Consider the following 18,459-nt stretch of genomic DNA (forward strand, 5'->3'; position numbering starts at 1 on the left):
AGAGGCTCCTGGCATTGGATAGGCTCAGCTTAGGCCATTGTGGCCACTTGGGGAGTGAACCAGCAAATGGAAGATTTTTCTCTCTGTCTCTCTTTCTCCGTGTGTATCGGACTTTCCAGTGAAAATACATAAATCTTTTAAAAAGTTTGAATATATATATTTAAGCACAAACTATTTTCAAATAAATAATCAAGGACTGTTGGAGCTAGAATGGGAGACTTCTTAGTTTAAGCTTGTATGTATTATCTGAATTTTATTCAAGTACATATATTTGCTTTTGTTAAATCTAAAGAAGGTTCACTGAACAAAATAAAAAGTCTTTCTGAAAGAAATGTTTTGGTTTGCAGTTATAAAGAAAACTTGCTAAATTTGAATGTGTATGATACTTGTATTTTATGGACACATATTGAAATTATAGTGTGGAAATTATTTGAAATCATGCAATATTTAAAAGGAAATAACATTTTTCTAAGTTTCGTTGGCAGACCACAGCTGAGTAGAATGCAGTGAGGCAGTTTGAGCTCAGTACAGACTGAAGAGTCAGTGATCTAATTTTAAAGTATGAAAGGGAAGGCTTGCTGGTCTTGGGTCCACTTGCCATATGCCTCCTGTCAGCTTGTTACAGACATTCCTTCATAGGATGAATAGTATGGGAGTTTCTTTGTAGGGTAGGATTCAGCTACTATTCAATATCCCATACGGGCATGGGTTCTAGTCCTGGCTGCTCCACTTCCAGCCCGACTCCCTGCTAATGCTCCTAGGAGAAGCTTCTGACTCTTGGCTTTGGCCTGGTCCAGCCCTGGCCATTGCAGTCATTTGGAGAGAGAACCACTGGCTAGAAGGTCTCTCTCTCTCTCTCTCTCTCTCTCTCTCTCTCTCTCTCTCCTCTCTCTCCTCTCTCTCCTCTCTCTCTCCTCTCTCTCTCCTCTCTCTCTGTAACTCTGCCTTTCAAATAAAGAGGAAAATATTTTTATTATTTAAATATTTTTGTTGAAATGTAGACTTTATAAAGAGAAGGATAGTGAGAAAGTATTCCATCTGTTGATTCACTATTCAAGTGGCTGCAATGACCAGAGTTAAGCTGATCCTAAACTTGGAACCAGTATCTTCTGGATCTTCCATGTGGGTGCAGGGTTCATGGACTAGGGCCATCCTCTGCCTCTTTCCCAGGTCATAAGCAGGGAGCTATTCAGAAGTGGTACAGCTAGGATATGAACTGGTGCCCATGTGGGATGCCGGTACCACAGAGCATAGTGTTAGCTCACTGTGCCACTGCACTGCCCCTGACAATAAATATTATTAAGAGAAAAAAGTGCATAAGTGAGATGGCCTCATATCATCGCAGGATTCTCTGTCTCATTGTGAACTTCTGAGAACTTGTAGCCATTAGACCGTGAGACTCATTCATTTATAAGCCTGGTGGACGTTCAGCACACATGCCCTTCCTGTCTATGTTTGCTTCAACTAGAGATTTCTTCATCTGGATCACTGAATGGTGAGCCCAGATGGATGGCATAATTCCTTAATCTTAAAGATAGGTACCTGGGGAAGGATAATATATACATTGGGAGATGGGGGTCTTACTGACTATATTAATTTTCTGCTAACTCAGTTTATTCAATTTCAAATAAATACCATAGTACTTCTCATTTACTTTGTGCTATCTCCTCCTTTCAAGTTGTCTTACTATTGCAACATAGCTTTTTAAAAATATATTTATTTATTTTTATTAGAAAGGTAGGTGTACAGAAAGGAGAGACAGAATGAAGATCTTCCATCTACTGGTTCACTCCCCAAGTGGCCACAATGGCCACAGCTGAGCCCATCCGAAGCCAGGAGCTTCTTCTGGGTCTCCAATGTGGGTGCAGAGTCCCAAGACTTTGGACCATCTTCGACTGCTTTCCCAGGCCACAAGCAGGGAGCTAGATGGGAACTGGGGCAACCAGGACACGAACTGGTGACCATATGGGATCCTGACACATGCAGGTCGAGGATCTTAGCTACTGAGCCATCTCGCTGGGCCCACTATTGCAACAAATCTTAAAGTTAAAACATTAAATATAACTTACACAATTTATTCCTGTTACTGTATGAAAAATGTGAAAATTATTTAAAAGTTATGAAATAGAGCTATGTCAAGTGTTTCATTTTAAGAAAGGTGTGGAAATAATAGCGGAAATGACAGGAAGAAAAGCAATTGTTCCCTGGGGAATTTTCTTGTAAAATTCTCAGAAAAGCAGTTGATTTATTTGCTTTTAAATTCCAGAAACTCTTTTAGTGTTTAAATTCAGATGTAAATAGCTTAGGTCGCAGACATTTTTACTGCAATGGTGTAGGCTATAAACAAATCCAGACTTGCAAGTACTTGCAGCGTTCACTTGAAGCACATTTGTCTTCTTTGAAGTTAAGTATACAGACAAGTGAGTCTTCCTGTAATATTGGAGCTCCTCTTCTGCTTTAGATCATTAACTTTAAGTGAGTCTGTGGAATTTTTTCAACACTCAAAACCTTCTGGTTTACCCTTCCGCTGGAAGCTGGTGAACGGCTTGGTGAGCAGTGGCAGGAACACCTGCCTCTCTGACAGCGTGGTTGGGCCTTGATACCTGTCAGCTCCTGTGAGCAGGTCCTCTTCTGCTGGATCCCTCTTGTCCCTGTTAATACCCTAAAGAGGATGCACAGAGAGGTAAGATGACCTGGAGAGCATAGCCCTTCTTTCCACTCTAAGTACAGGAGGCTATGCCTGCGTTTATACAGGGGTGTAGCTGTAGGAATCACTTCAGGCTGGGCCAGTCCACACAGTGCCTCTGCCGTCTGACTCCTGGAGAGGGGTAGGGGTAAATGAAGACTCTGAGTGTTTATGAAAGCACATGCCTACTGACACATAGTCTTATTGTGGCAGGAGATTACCTAGTACTTCTTGACACATCATTTTTTTTTTTAAGATTGATTTGTTTGCAAGCCTAATGTTTGAGAGAGATCCTCCATCCACTGGTTCACTCCCCAAGTGGCCACAGTGGGCAAGGCCAGGCAGAAAATGGAAATCAGGAATTCTCATCCAGGTCTCAGGGACTCCAGTGGTTGGGCCATGCCTTCTGTTTCCCAGCTGCATTTACAGGAAGCTGGATCAGATGAGGTAGCCATACCTGGGTAAGTGGTGTTCCAAGTGGGGATGCAGGCACTCCAATAAGGGATGTGGGGACCCCCGGGCAGCATCCCACTAGGCCACAATTCCTGCTACATGTTTTCTGTTATTAATAACTTTTGAGATATAATTTTTCTAAGGTATGATACACTCAAAGAACATGTACAATTTAATATTTTTTAGTAAATTTATTGATTATGTGGATATCATTGCAATAAAGTGAGTTCCCATTTCCATTGTTTTTCCTCTCCTCCTAAACCCAGAAACTACTAAGTTACTGTCTGTCTGTAAACATTGGCCATTTCTGGAATTTGATCTAAGTGAATTGTATAATGTTTGCTCTCTTTTGGCTGACTTGGCGTGATGTCTTTGAGGTTCATCCATGCTGTATCACACATCAGTGTTAAATATAGCGACTCTAGTTTTCCACTCACTGGTTGGTAGACCCTCAGGTTGCTTTGTCTTGGCTGTGATCATAATGCCGCTGTGAACATTGATGTAGAGGTCTTGGCAGATCTGTTTTCATTTCTCTTGGGTCCGCACCTAAGAGGAGAGTTGTTGGGTTATTTAGCAATGAGACATTTAATATTTCAGAACACTGCTACATTGTTTTGCACACATTCTGCATTCCCACCAGCAATGTATGAGGGTTCTAACCTCTGTGTATCTTGGCCAGCCTGGGATACAGTCAAAATTTTTTTATTATTGTAAACATTGTAGTGCACTTGTCATGCTGTTATAGTTTCTTAATGATTAATGTTAGCCATTGGAATATACTATTGGAATTAAATGTTAACTTATATCTTGCCTGTTTCTTTCTTTTTTTTTTTAAAGATTTTATTATTATTGGAAAGCCGGATATACAGAGAGGAGGAGAGACAGAGAGGAAGATCTTCCGTCCGATGTTTGCCTGTTTCTTTTTAAGATTAATTTGAAAGGCAGATTTATAGAGAGCAGCAGAGGCAGAGAGAGGTTGTCTTCCATTCACTGGTTAACTCCTCAAATGGCTGCAGTGACTGGAGCTTAGCTGATCCAACGCCAGGAGCCTCTTCTAGTTCTCCCACACGAGTGCAGGGTCTGAAGGACGTGAGCCGTCCTCTGCTGGTTTCCCTGGCCACAGGCAGGGAGCTGAGTCAGGAAGCAGGGGCAGTCGGGACATGTAATGGTGCCCCTGTGAGATGTTGGAGCTGGCAGGCAGAGGCTTAGGCTGTGGAGACACTGCACTGCTCTCACTTGCTTGTTTCTTAATTAGGTCCTTTGTGCTTACTCGGTTGTAATAATAATCTTAATAGAAGTCTGTTTTCACGTATGTGACCCAGTGGATGCGGGGTTTTTGTTTTCTAAATCAAGTCAGCCCTGTCTAGGAGCAAAGCTGTTGTTGTCCCCGCTCAACGTGAGCTGCTCTGTACCCCAGCTTTTCAAACACCAGGTTTTCGTTTTCTCTGTTTCATTTTTTACCTTTGATCAATCTTTGGTGTTGCAGGTGAGTATTTTAGCACAATTTTTAGGCTGCTGCTTGGAATGGCTGCTTCCCCAGATAGAGGTGCCTGGATTGGAGCCCCAGCTCGACTTCCCATCCAGCTTCCTGTTCATGTGCATCCTTGGAGGCAGCAGCAGGTGGTGGCTGAGTACTGAGGTCCTTGCTACCCAAGTGGGATATCCAGAGGGAATTCCTGACTCCTTGAGCTGGCTCAGTTCCTGGTCATTGCACCCATTTATTTGCCATATGAGTCAGTGAATGGAAGTTCCTCTCTCTCTCTGCCTTTCAAATAACTTAAAATCCAGAGTCTCAAATATTGTTTATAAGCATTTTGTCTGGTTACTGATAGTGTGTTTGTAATAAGGGGTTTACATATTTCTGTATCTTCACTGAAAGTTAGCACTATGGCTTGGTTTGCTTTTACATAGATTGGCTTAAGCTTTGTAGAATTAATTTATCTTGATACAGTAGTAATAAAGGTTTAAGTATATTTTTTTAAGAATCCAAAGAATAGGAGAAAATATTGAAGATTCCATAACCCAGAAAAAAAAATGTGTATGTGTCCTGCCATTTTTGCTTGCCGTTAGATTTGTATCCTGCCCACCCTTCGAGCAGTGCACCCTGGCACCTTGAGGTCCCGTTTGTGGAATGTGTGAGGTGCTCACAGCTGCTTTCCCTCCTCCTGCTTTTGGAGCCCTGACCTGTGGGAGAGCACCCCGGAAGAAGCTTTAGTCTATGCTGGGCATTGCCAGCTGGCCGCTCAGATACACACTGCTCTGTTTCCCACCACTTTCCTTATTAAGGAAAAAAAAATCTGGAATGAATGGCAATGGGGATCACATTGTATTTGCTCACTTTTGGCTAATAGAGGCTTTACCACCTTCAGAGAGTCTGTTTCATCTTTACACATAACTGTCTCTTCTGTCTTAAAATCCATCTCCATCCACTTTGTGAATGGATTCTGCTGTGAATCCTGTGGCAGCTCTGCAAGAAGGTCGCAGAGCCAAGTCTGTCGTCCGAGTCGCACTGTCCCAGGCCGTCACTCCTTCCCACCCAGCAGAGTTGTTCTTGCTTCTTTCGTTGTTTCTTTGCTGGTCTTTTTGTCAGTCTCCCTTCCACTTATGAATTGGTTAAAGTTTGCCACTTTTCTCAAGGCAAGTTCAAATATTTAATCTTTTCTTAGTATTTATATATTTAAACCCTAGTTTTCTTGGTTTGAAGGACAACTGTGATTATTAAACTTGCTTTGTATTTTCATAAATACCTTCTCTCATCCCCCTGTCTTCCAGTGTTAAGTATTGCAGTGTTTAAGTTTGAAACCACTCGTTTTCTTTCTTTAATATAACATGAGTCCTGCTTGGCTGTTGAAGATTCTTTATTGTTAGTTTGATGATTTCCATAGATTATAACTTTTTGTGAACTATTCTCAAGCAATGTGTAGATTCAAGGATGCTGCCCTATAAAAGGAGTTTTCTTTTTTTTTTAATTATTATTTAACTTCATTAATTACATTGTATTATGTGACACAGTTACATAGATACTTGGGTTCTCCCCACCCCTCCCCAAACCCTCCCACCATGGTGGATTCCTCCACCTTGTTGCATAACCACAGCTCAAGTTCAGTTGAGATTCCCCCATTGCAAGCGTATACCAAACATAGAGTCCAGCATCTTATTGTCCAGTCAAGTTCAACAGCTTCTTAGGTATACCCTCTCTGGTCTGAAGACAGAGCCAGCAGAGTATCATCCCAGTCAATTGAAAGCTCCAACATACCATCAGCAAAAATTTACATCATTATGGAATTAATTGACATAGTAATGAGTAACCAATATGTTAAAAGTAAATGCGAGTTCCCAGCCACCTTCTGTGACCACCTCACCTACACTTCAATTTTAGTTTATACACAACATATAACATTCAAAACATAACATGTTATACATAACATCATATCATCTTAAATTAAGGCAAACATGTGGTATTTAACCTTTTGGGATTGGCTCATTTCCCTTAGCATTATGGTTTCCAGTTTGGCCCATTTGGCCACAAAGAACTGCATTTTGTTTTTTTTTAATAGCTGAGTAGTATTCCATGGAGTAGATGAACCATAGCTTTCTTATCCAATCCTCTGTTGATGGGCATTTTGGTTGTTTCCATGTTTTTGCAATTACTGATTGTGCTGCTATGAGCATAGGAGTGCATGTTGGTTTCTCATAAAACAAGTGTTCTGGATATATTCCTAGGAGTGCTATTGCTGGATCATACGGTATGTTGAATTTGAGTTGTTTGAATGTTCTCCATACTGATTTCCATAGAGGCTGTACCAGCCTGCAGCCCCACCAGCAGTGGAGTAGGGTTCCCTTTTCCCCACAACCTCGCCAACAAGTGTTGTTGGTGCTTTTATTCATGTGGGCCAGTCTTACTGGCGTTAGGTGGTACCTCATTGATGTTTTAATTTGGATTTCCCTTATTGCCAGGGAACTTGAGCATTTTTTCATATGTTTATTTGCCATTTGGGTTTGTTCCTTTGTGAAGTGTTTGCCCATTTCCCGTGCCCATTTCTTGAGTGGCTTGTTTGTTTTGACATTTTGGTTGTTTTGTAGCTGTTTGTATATTCTGGAGATCAGCCCTCTATCACCTATGCCAGAGACTGCTAGAACTTGTACGAGAGTTTGGTAGAGTGGCAGGGTACAAAATTAATGAACAAAAATCAACAGCCATAGTGTATGCGAACAGCCCCAAGATGGAAAAAGACTTAACCAGCAAGATACCATTCAAAATAACAGAGAAAAGTATGAAATATCTGGGAATAAATCTAACCAAAAATGTAGGAAACTTATTTGAAGAAAACTACAAACTACTTAAAAAAGAAATTGAACAAGACCTCAAAAGATGGAGTAACATCCCATGCTCCTGGATAGGTAAAATCAATATCATTAAAATGTCTATACTGCCAAAAGCAATATATACATTCAACGCAATCCCAATCAAATTGCCCAAAACATTCTTCATGGAACTGGAAACAATGATCCAAAGGTTCATCTGGAAGCACAAAAAACCACGGATAGCTAGAACTATCCTGAAGAACAGGAAGTTAGCAGGGGGAATCACAGTTCCGGACCTCTGGACATACTATAGGGCAGTGGTTATCAAAACAGCGTGGTACTGGCACAAAGATAGAGAGGAAGATCAATGGAGCAGAATAGAAACACCAGAAGGAAACCCACACAGATACAGCCAAGTAATCTTTGACAAAAAGACAAACGACAATCCAGGCAAATGGGAAGGTCTGTTCAATAAATGCTGTTGGCACAACTGGTTAATAGCCTGCAGAAACAAAAAAATAGATCCACATCTCTCACCATACACTAAGATCAGATCTAAATGGATAACAGATCTAAACCTACATCCAGAAACCTTCAAACTTTTGGAAGAAAATGTTGGAAACACACTGGAACACTTAGGGGTAGGCCCTCACTTCCTAAAAAAGACTCCAAATGCAGTAGAAATCAAGACCAAAATAAACAATTGGGACCTCATCAAACTAAGAAGCTTCTGTACAGCTAGAGAAACAATCAACAAAATAAAAAGGCAACCCACAGAATGGGAGAAGATCTTCGCACACGACATAGGTGATAAAAGGAGTTTTCAAGATTTGTGTGTGTGAGTGTTTGGCTCCATTGCTCAGTTTTGTTTGAGAACTCTGGTCACATAGCCGTTGGAGCTCAGGTAGTGCTCACCAGCTATTGCTGCCATCATGGTGGTGTCCCCTCCTTCTGTTTCATTACATCTGCTCTTCTCGTTTGGCCTTTTTGGCCCCTCACTGCACTGTGAGGTTTTATTTTCGGCTGCGCACTCATGCTAATGTGGTTTTCCAACAGGTTTTCCCTGTTCCTTCTTTTCTGAGTTGTGCCAGCCTGGGCTTCACATTCTCTTGTTGAACATCCCCTCCCTTCACTTTGTATTTGTTTTTTCATCATGTGTTCTTCTCATTACTTTGTTTTATTATTATTATTACAATAGGCTAGATTTAAATTTTATTGTGTTGAGGGCTCAGCACAATGGTCCAGCAGCTAAATTCTCACTTTGCATGCACCAGGATCCCATATAGGTGCTGGTTCGTGTCTCGGTTGCTAGACTTCCCACCCATCTGCCTGCCTGTGGCCTGGGAGAACAGTAGAGGACAGCCCAGAGCCTTGCGACCCTGCACCCACGTAGGAGACCTGGAAGAGGCTCCCGGCTCCTGCCTTTGGAATGGCTCAGCTCCGACCATCGTGGCCACTTGAGGAATAAACCAGTTGACAGAAGATCTTTCTATCTCTTCTTTCTGTAAAATCTCTTTTAAAAAAAATATGGTGTCAAACTGTACATTTAATTTCATGATTTTAAGTAGTCACAGTATTATATAGCACTCACCTCTATCCCTGTCTAGAAGGTTTTCATTTTCCCCAACATAAAACTGTGCCAATTAAACAGTAGCGGGTAACTGCACTCCTAGGTACCATTGTTTTTTCTGTCTGCATGAATGTACTTGGGCTAAGTGTGTTGAATCAGTCCAGTTTTGTCCTTCTGTGTCCTATTTCACTCTGAACAGTGTGTTCACTATTCTTCCATGTGTGGCATATATCAGAATTCCCTTCCTTGTTAAGGCTATTTGCTATTTGGTTCCACACTATTTTGTCTGTTGATCTGTTGATGCACAGTTGAGTTGCTCCTGCTCTTCAGCTGCTGTGAGTGCTGCTATGTGGGCTTTGGTAGACAGGGATGGCTTCAAGTCTCTGCTTCTCAGGTACATACTCAGAAGTGGAATTGCTGCATCCCAGAGTAATCCTGGGTTTGCCTTTTGGAGAAATTGCCTGGTTTTTCAACAGCAGTAGCATGTCATACTCCCACCACAGTGTACAAGTCTTAGGCCATCCCACACCTGCTATTTCCTAATTTTGAGAATAACCATCCTCATGGACATAAAGGATTTGTCTCATTGTGATTATGATTGACTTTTTCTGAAGAGAGGTGATACTGAGCATCTTTTGTTGTGCTTATTGGCCATTTGTGTCTCTTCTCTGCAGGAATATCACTTCTTTTGCTCATTTTTTTGAGTTTTTAAAAGTCATTGTTGCATTGTTCTTTACAAATTTTAGATGTTAAATGTGCGTAAGATATGCTATTTGCACATATTTTCTTTGAGTTACCACTTCCCACTTCTGTGTCTTGTTCCACAGCTTTTAATTTTGATGACTTCTGATTTACGTTTTCATTGATTGTGCTTTTAGCGTTACATGCTTATTTTTATTAGATCATTTTATTCTAGGCTACAGTTTTCATCTTCTTCATAACTTTTTTTAAGGATCTGTTTATTTATTTGAATGGCAGAACAACAGAGAGGCAGGGAGTAAGAGAGAGAAAGATACTCCATCTGTTTGTTCACTCCCTGGATAGCCATAATGGCTAGGTCTTAGCCAGACTGAAGCCAAGAGCTCCCTCCTGGTCTCCAAGTTGGATGGCAGGGGCCCAAGCACCCGGGCCATCTTCTCATGTTTTCCCACGTGCATTGTCAGGGAGCTGGATCAGAAGTGGAGCATCTGGGACTTGAACCGGTACCACACAGGATGTCAGCATTACAGTTTGCAGCCTTACGCAGTATGACACAGTGCTCGTCCCTGTTGGTCATGTTTTTCTGTTGAGTTCTTGCAGGTGACTTGCAATGCTACTTGCTACTTTCTGAAAGTTTTGTCTTTGTAAAGGCATCGGTTAGCTGTGATCTTTTTTCCTGTTCATTCTTGAATGGCATTTATATTTGTAATGTCAGCAACAGGAGGGTCCTCTGAGAGGTAGCAGTGAGGGGCCAGGGACTTTCTTTTCCTTGTGTTCCAGGAGATCACATGGGTCATGAGACTTCTGTCTTCCAAGTGCCTTTCCACAGTGATAGGCTCAGTTTCAGCAGGCTGTTTCTCTAATGCTGCCTGCTATCTCTGCCACCTTGTGGCCAGTGCAGGTTCTGCTGTTCACTTCCTCTAAACAATTCAGGCCTGTAGGTTCCTCCTCCCACTGTGCTGTGCTGGAGGTCATAAACGTCTGGAGCAGATTTGGAAAATGTTCTACCAGCAACTTCTGCAGCTCCCAGGAGTGCTGGCATGTTGTTTGACCTCAGCTTCCTGCTGTGGCACCTGACTGCAAGCTGGAGTTTACAGCTTTTCTCTCTGCTGTTACTCATCCTCTTCTTCATCTTTGTGGTTTCACAGGAAGTGAAAGCATTCACAGTGGTGTTATTACATTCGTTTTTACTAGCTCCTTGGACATAAAGACACACTAGAGACTCTTTGAACTCAAGTTGTAGAAGCTAATTAATTTTACCTTGTGTGATGCGAGGTGATGCAGGCTATTTTGAAATATACTTTTATTTGGATAAAGAGAGAAAGTTTTAGGTGTTTTCAGGATTTCATGACCCATGGAATCCAGTTTACAAGAAACTGGGAACACATAAATAGTAACATATGCTATGAAGTGTTTCTGTGAGGGTAAATAATAAGACATACAAGAAGTGCTTTTGAGTTTTTAGTAAGTTTGTTTTACATTTGCTAAAACTGATTTCTACAAACTTTTGACTACTTTCACTTAAAAATTCATCTGGTAAATAATTCATTTTTAGAAAGAACACTTTAAAGTTTATTTGTATCTATTTGAAAGGCAGAGAGATCCAAATACATGAGCTGCCCTCCAGGATATGGGTTAACAACAGGAAGCCGGGGGTAAGAGCAGGGTGGGTGCTCGAACCCAAGTACTTCAGTAAGAGATATGGGTGTTCCAGAAGTCAGCTTAACTGCTGTGCCCAGTGCCCACCTGTCAACACATAACTGTTGGCTTTCAGGCAGAGTACTCTCTTGACATGCCACATCCACATCCATGAGTAGATAGCCCAGGTGGGCGACTCTGATGTCATCAGGCACAAGTCCCCTTCCCCTCTTTATTTGTCCATCAGGCTTAGCTTCTACCTTTTGGGTGCTGTGCAGTCACAGCATGAGTGTCAGGCTTTGTGTCTGTGATCTAAACGGGTGTGACAAAGGGACTGCATGGGCCTCTTTAAGGAGTTTTTCTGGTGGTCACAGCAACCTCACAGCTTACCACATGGTCATCTCAAGCTGCCGAAGACTCAGCATATTGTTGCCGACCCTTTGCTTCCTGCCCCCACTAAGGAAGAGAAAAATACCCATCAGCAGGCTACTGCAGATCCTGCTGTAGTAGCCTTTCAGTGGTTTGATTACCACATAGAAATTGTGGTGATGATTTTTTAAAATCTAGTTTCATTGGAAAGCAGGAAGACAGAGAGAAAGAGAGATCATCTATCTGTTTCCCTTCCCCAAGTGCCCACAGCAGTCACCTCTGGGTAGCCTGATGCCAAGAGCCTGGTACTCCATCCCGGTCTCCCACATGGCTGGCAGAAACACAAGTATTTGAGTTCATCAACTGCTGCCTGCGGGGAAGCTGGAGGAGAGGCAGAGGAGTCAGGACTCAAACAGGCAATCCGGCCAAAGATGTAGGCTGTGAAGTGCCAACTTAAGTGCTGAGGCAAACACCTCTACACACACACACACACACACACACACACACACAACATTTTCAACCTCTCCTCTGGCTCAGTGAGCGATGCTATGATCTATGTCATGTGATAAAACTCTGCTAACACTGAAGTTGATATTCTCGCTGCCATGTAACAGATAGGAACATGCTCTTGGCATTGATGATGCTTTTATGTGTGCCCCCCCCCCCCAGTGGCTGTGAGGACCCTGAGGCTCAGTGCTGGCCTTCCCAGGGATCCCTAAGCTGTGCTTAGGTGAACACACAGAAGGCAGGCATCGTTGTTCTTTGCTTGGTACTGGACCCTGTCAAAAGCTATACGCTGGACCAAGGCGTCCAGTATTGCCAGGGAAAGCACACCAGCCAGTGCCAAACTCAGGATTAAAACTCATGCCCCTAATTTCAGCTCTATTGAATCTCCCTGGGCTGCCAGCTGTAACCAGGCTTCTCTCTCTGCCTAGGGAGAGTCGCACCATTGCATTTGTTAGAATTCACTTGCAATTGGCAAAGAGCATGGTCCCTTCCCTCCTACTGGTGATGTTAAAGGGGTGTATTACTCTTGGTTTGCAAGGTGTATCTTTGAGAAATCTGTTTCCAAAATTTTTATTAGTGAAAAGTATGGAACATTCTTAAAGGTGGAGAGATTAATATGTGAACATTCTTGGTACTGTCCCCTGGGAGTGAATATTTTCGGTGTACCACTGGGAGTGACCTGATAGAGGAACTTGGGGAACTTTTCTATCAGGACTCAATTCCTGCAGGTGAGCGCAAGAACCAAGGCTGGGAGCAGCCTTGACCAAGCCAGATTATAGTACCTGCCAGCTTATGTGTGGGTCAGGTGGGAAGCGGGCCAGGCTGGGCCAGTTCATAACACCCACTGGCAAATGTGAGAACCAGGATGGGTGCAGGCAGGCTGGGTTGGGCCACAGAACCAGCTAGTTCACATTAGGGCATGAGCTGAGTTGAGCTAGGCTTCAATGCCCATTAAAGTGTGTGAGAGCTGAATGGGATGAGGGACAGACTGGACCAGTCTGCTGCACATACTGGCAAGCACAGATACTGGGACTGACGGTAGGCCTGGTGGGAGATACTGGGGGACACTCTGACTAGGCTGCAGCTCCTGCTGGAGTACATGAGGGCCAAGTGTGTGGTGGGCAGGGTTGGACTTGGCCGCAGCATCCATTGCTTTGCTTAAGAGACAGGCATGGGGACAGAGCTGACCCAGCAATTGCAGCTTACCAGTGTGTGCTTTGGCTGATGTGGGTGATGGACAGAGCCGGACCTTGTACTGGCAGGCACACACAAAAGTCAGGTCTGATTCAAGCACATGAAAGAAAATGACACCTCTTTGATGTGCTGCAGCTCCCCCTGGTGAGCATGAGAACCAGGACTTGGGGTGGGCATGGCTAAATAGGTAGTGACACCCTCCAGCCTGAGTGTAAGCTGGATAGTGGGATCGGTTGAGTTGAGCTGGACTGCAATGCTCATTGATGTGTATGAAATCTGACTGGGATGTGGGGCAGACTGGACTCTCGCAAGCACGGGAAGCAAGGCTGGAAGCAGGCCTAGTGAGAGCTTTTGGGAGCTACTCTGACTAAACTGCAGCTCCTGCTGGTGTGTGCGAGGGCAAGTGTATGGTGGGCAGGGTTAGGCTGGGCTGCAGCATGCACTGGTTTGTATGTAAGATAGGGCTGGGGACAGAACTGACCAGGTGATTGCCACCACCAGTATGTGTGTAGGCTCGTGTGGGTGATGGACTGAGCCGAACCCCACACTGCCTGACACACATGGGAGTCAGGTTGGGGTCATCTGTGATGATCTTGGGGCCCATCCCCAACTGGACCACCGGACTCAGAACTCCAACCAAGGTGAAACTCAAAGGATATGTGGTGTGAGCATGGAGTACATGTGTCAGAACTGGGCCTCCAAGGTTGATGAGGGCTCTGTAGTGGATGGCAGTCTCAGATGCTCATGGGGGACATGACAGCCAGTTCATTGAGGCCAGCAGAGGCCAAGGAGGGCAGAACAAATTGGACAGCTCCCCAGACAAGTATCTGGGTGAATCAAGACTTGAATGAAGGTAGATTGTGTCAGCCAATGGACCTTGGAAGGATTTCCTCAACCTTGGAGCAATGAAGTCAACAGCATCTCAGAACTATCAAAACCACTCAAGCAGTATCCTTGGAACGTGTTCCACACTAGGGACCCTGGGCTGACATTGGGTTCTGATGTGGTTGGATTGCTGGGACAGCCCCCTCACCTTCTCTCTCCGCTTTCCCCAGATACCAGAAGAAAACAGGAGATTGATGGCAGTTGTCTCATCCACTTTCCCCCATTCCTCCACCCTCTCCACTCTAATCGGTGGTCCACATGGACAGGCATCCCTCTCAACTATGTAAACATTATCAAAAATAAAATCAATTTATTATTAAAAATTAGTATTTATGCTCACTCTGTGTGCATGCACATATGCACCCATGTGTGGGCGCTTCAAAAACTATGTGGAAAATAGAATGAAAATGCTCAATAAACTTCTTGATGAGCTTTTGGATGCCATGTGGACATTGCGTTGGAAGTGTCTACATGAATTTGAAAGCATCGTTACACCTAGCCCTGTTTCAGCATCTACCTTGTAAGTGCATGCTGGGGTACAGGAGTATCTGGGATAAGCTGGATGGTAATGCCATCTCTGAAACATTTAGTGTTATTTTCATCTAATATCCAAGGCGTGGTCAGCGTTCCCAGTTATTTCAGTGAGAACACCTGCTGCTTTGTGTGTGTGAATGAGGAGACTTGACCTTTTGAGTAGTTTCAAGTTTACAGACAAGTGGACAGAAGTAAAGTTACCACTTAGGGCGTTATATTAACAAAACAGGGTGTTATGTTTTTGTAATTCATCAGCCTATATTGATAAATTAATGCTCCTAACTTTGCTCTTTAGGGGTTGCTCTTGTCATACGTGTTCTGTGCATTTGGACAAAAGTGCACAGCCTGAGTCCCTGTTTTGATGTTGACTGCACCGAGCGTGTGCTGCATTTGAAGGCCATGTGTATGAACTCTGAATTCTGGCCTCAGCCTTCCTTCTGACTAGGCGTCTGCGATCTGTATGCGGCTCTTCTGTCACAGTGTCCCTCACTTGGCACAGCTGCGACTTCCGCTAGCCTCTGTTTACATCAGTGTAAATATTTTGGGCTGACATCAAGAGGATGTGTTCTTCCTGCCGCCTCCCATCAGAAGCGCAGAATGCCGCGTGTTGTGCTGACAACTGATGGCATTTGATCTGTAGTAAAGGGCTGCAGCTTTGCTTTGTAAGGCTGATGTGTGTCCTTGGAGGACGGCGTGTAATCAGCAGGGCAGTCTTTCTGAGACTGTGCAGCTGCATCTCAAGCAACTTTTGACCTGATGTTCAGCCACCACAGATCATCCTTACTTTAATAATCGATTAAACTGTTTGTGGGAAGGATTCTTCTAAGATTCTATTTTTGATTGTGCAACTCAGACTACAGAGAGAGAGAGAGAGAGAGAGAGAGAGAGAGAAATGTTTCATGCTCTTATTCACTTTCCACAATGGTCACAATGGCCCCAGCTGGACCAGGCCAAAGCCAGGAGCTTTATTTGGTCTCCCACATGGGTAGTAGTGACCTAAGGACTTGGAACATTTTCTGATACTTTTCTCAGACCATTAGCAGGGAGCTGGATTGGAAGTGGAGCAACTAGGACATGAACTGGCACCTGTTTGGGATACCAGCATTGCCAGTGGGCCCTGTTGGAAGCATTTTGTCATCGATTATGCATTAGCTACCAGCATTCTTCTGCCATGCTTACGCCACTATGGGTTTAGGGATTTTGTACCCAGTGGGTTGTCGTAACAGTTACTACTACCAGTGCTCCTGTTGTGGGAGCCCCTTGAAGCTGACCCAGGGCCTCGTCTGTGCCCCCTCAGTCTGAATATTGCCTTGCTTCCTAGCACAGGATGTCCTGAGTGCAGCTTGCACTCTCCTATCCCTTTGGTGTGGTAATGGGATGGCTGGCTGGTCTACACAAGTCCTGTTATATTTATGAGCCTTGGCCCCATTGCATGGTTCTGAATTTGAACAGTGATGTTATCTCATTTTCTTGCAGGGTACCTTAGTTTGATTGAGGATTTCCTCAAGGAAATGCAGGCAGGTGATTTTCGTAGTCTAAAACCAAGTTTTCTCTTAAGCAGACAGCTGCGTGTAGAGTGGTTCCCCCTTGTGTCCTGTGTCCTCATGGGAGCACTACATGCAGGAGAAGGTCTGAGACTCCCAGGTGTGCACCATTAAGAACTTGAGTGCTGTGGCCAACGGATCTGACATTCTTCTCTGGCTCTGGACTGTAAAAGCTGAACATGCAGGCAGGTTTCTCTTCTGCCTCACTTTTTAAAAAGATTTATTTTCTATTCATTTAAACAGCAGAGTTACAGAGACAAAGCAGGAGAGAAAGAAGGTTCACTGGTTCACTTAGCAAATGGCTGCAACTGAGCTGGGTCAGTCTAAAACCATGGATTTCTTCCAGGTCTCCCACACGGGTGCAGGGACCCCACGCAGTTGGGTCATCTTCTGTTTCTTCCCAAGCACATTAGCAGGGAGCGGAGTTGGAAGTGGAACAGCGGGGACTCGAACCAGCACCCAAAATGAATGTTAGCTCTGCAGACGGCAGCTTTACAACTCCCTGTGCCACAGCATATGTTCCCTGCCTTCTCCCTCACACTTGCGTGCTCTCTCTTCCCCCGGGAATTTCAGAGGTTTCCCACTGCGAAGGCATTGCTTTTACCTTTCTCATTCACTCTGTGGTTATTAGCTGTTCCAAAAGTTCAAGGCTCCTGTAACTCATCCCTACTGCTGAGAGCTTTCCTGCTCAGGTTCTGCTTCTGAGTCTGTCTTTTGAGCTGACCAAGGCACCTGCCAGTGTTCTTGTTCTTCCCTGCTATAGGAGCTTGCCTCTTGTTTCTCATTCTGAGCAAGTGCCCTGCTCTTCGCACCACGATTTATGTGTGTCTGCCTTCATCCTCACCATTTCCGTGTGCAGACAGCAGGAGGAACGTGGCTTCTGGACTGAGCTTGCTGAGTGCAACTCCTAGCTGTGCTGCGGACTTGCTGGGTCCTGGCATGTTGCTGGCCCCTCCGTGCTTATTGTAAAATGGGGGTCACAGAGTGCCTTCTCCCTGCCTTAGTAAATGTAGGATTTAGTGATGAAACCCATCTGAATTATATAGAGCCACAGCTGGCGTAGGTAGTAAGTGTTCTGTGAGAGTTAGCTTCCATCATTCTCATTTTCTTGTATTTCCTGAAACTCCAGTTTTCTTTTTGTTTTGATGAGTTTTACTTTGAAAATGTTTGATTGGAAAGGTTTGTTTTGTGTACACACACACACACACACACTCACACTCCCCACCCCCATATAGTCAAACTTGAAATGTATGTAATCTGTGGGAGTTTGCATGCAAACAGGTTTCAACAGTTGAGGGAGACCCAGAACGCTTCATCAGTAACTGTTGTTAGTAATTGTTGTAGCTGCTATTAAGGCAAGCAAGGTTAGATGTGTATTTACTGAGACGCCAACATCCCTTAAGTATTCAAATTGAATGCAGTCATTGCATTAGAGTCCAAATAATTTCAGTGTACATGGGATTCGTTACAAATGATTTTTCATTTCTATACCTTGGCTAATGGCCTATTGAGTATGTCTTATTACTTATGGAAAGGATGTTTTGTATTTAAGCTGTTGGGGATTCTCTATTACCTTAGGCATAAACTAGTGAAAACGTCTTAGTGTTGGTTTTTCTATTACATGACTCCATCAACTAAAAAAGATGAACAAAACTTCATAATATGTATTTGTTATCCCTGAAGGATTGACTTGAGTGTCTGAAAATACAGCTGCTGAACTATGCTTGACTGTGGTTGTTTCTTTGAATAACATTAACTTTGTAAAAGTGTTACCTTGAATTAAAAGATCAGTTAAAAACCAAGCACATGTTTGTTTATCCCTATAAATGTGTAACTTCTGTGTTTCACTTTTAGCTAATCTTGTTTATCCTTAAATGGGCTGACCTGGTTACCTATTGACAACAGCAATCAGATTGTCTTTTATTTTTGTAATTGTGTGTAGCTGTGTGATGCAGCATGGCTCTGTTTTGAGTCAACACGTGGTATAACTTGTAGTCAGGATGAGTGGGGCCGTGTCTCTTCCTGAAACCTTAGAACCACAGTGTGGGACTGCCGGTCAACCTGTGGGCTCTGGT

At 43.7% G+C, this 18,459-nt stretch overlaps 1 protein-coding gene across 1 annotated transcript in view; it reads left to right on the forward strand.

The window, feature by feature from the left end:
- Window positions 1-18,459, forward strand: part of FAM13A (family with sequence similarity 13 member A) — a 334,054-nt gene that overhangs the window by 10,503 nt on the left and 305,092 nt on the right. The gene's annotated exons all lie outside the window — the stretch shown is intronic.

The sequence above is a fragment of the Ochotona princeps genome, chromosome 7 (genome assembly GCF_030435755.1).
Source record: "Ochotona princeps isolate mOchPri1 chromosome 7, mOchPri1.hap1, whole genome shotgun sequence".
Lineage (NCBI taxonomy): Eukaryota > Metazoa > Chordata > Mammalia > Lagomorpha > Ochotonidae > Ochotona > Ochotona princeps.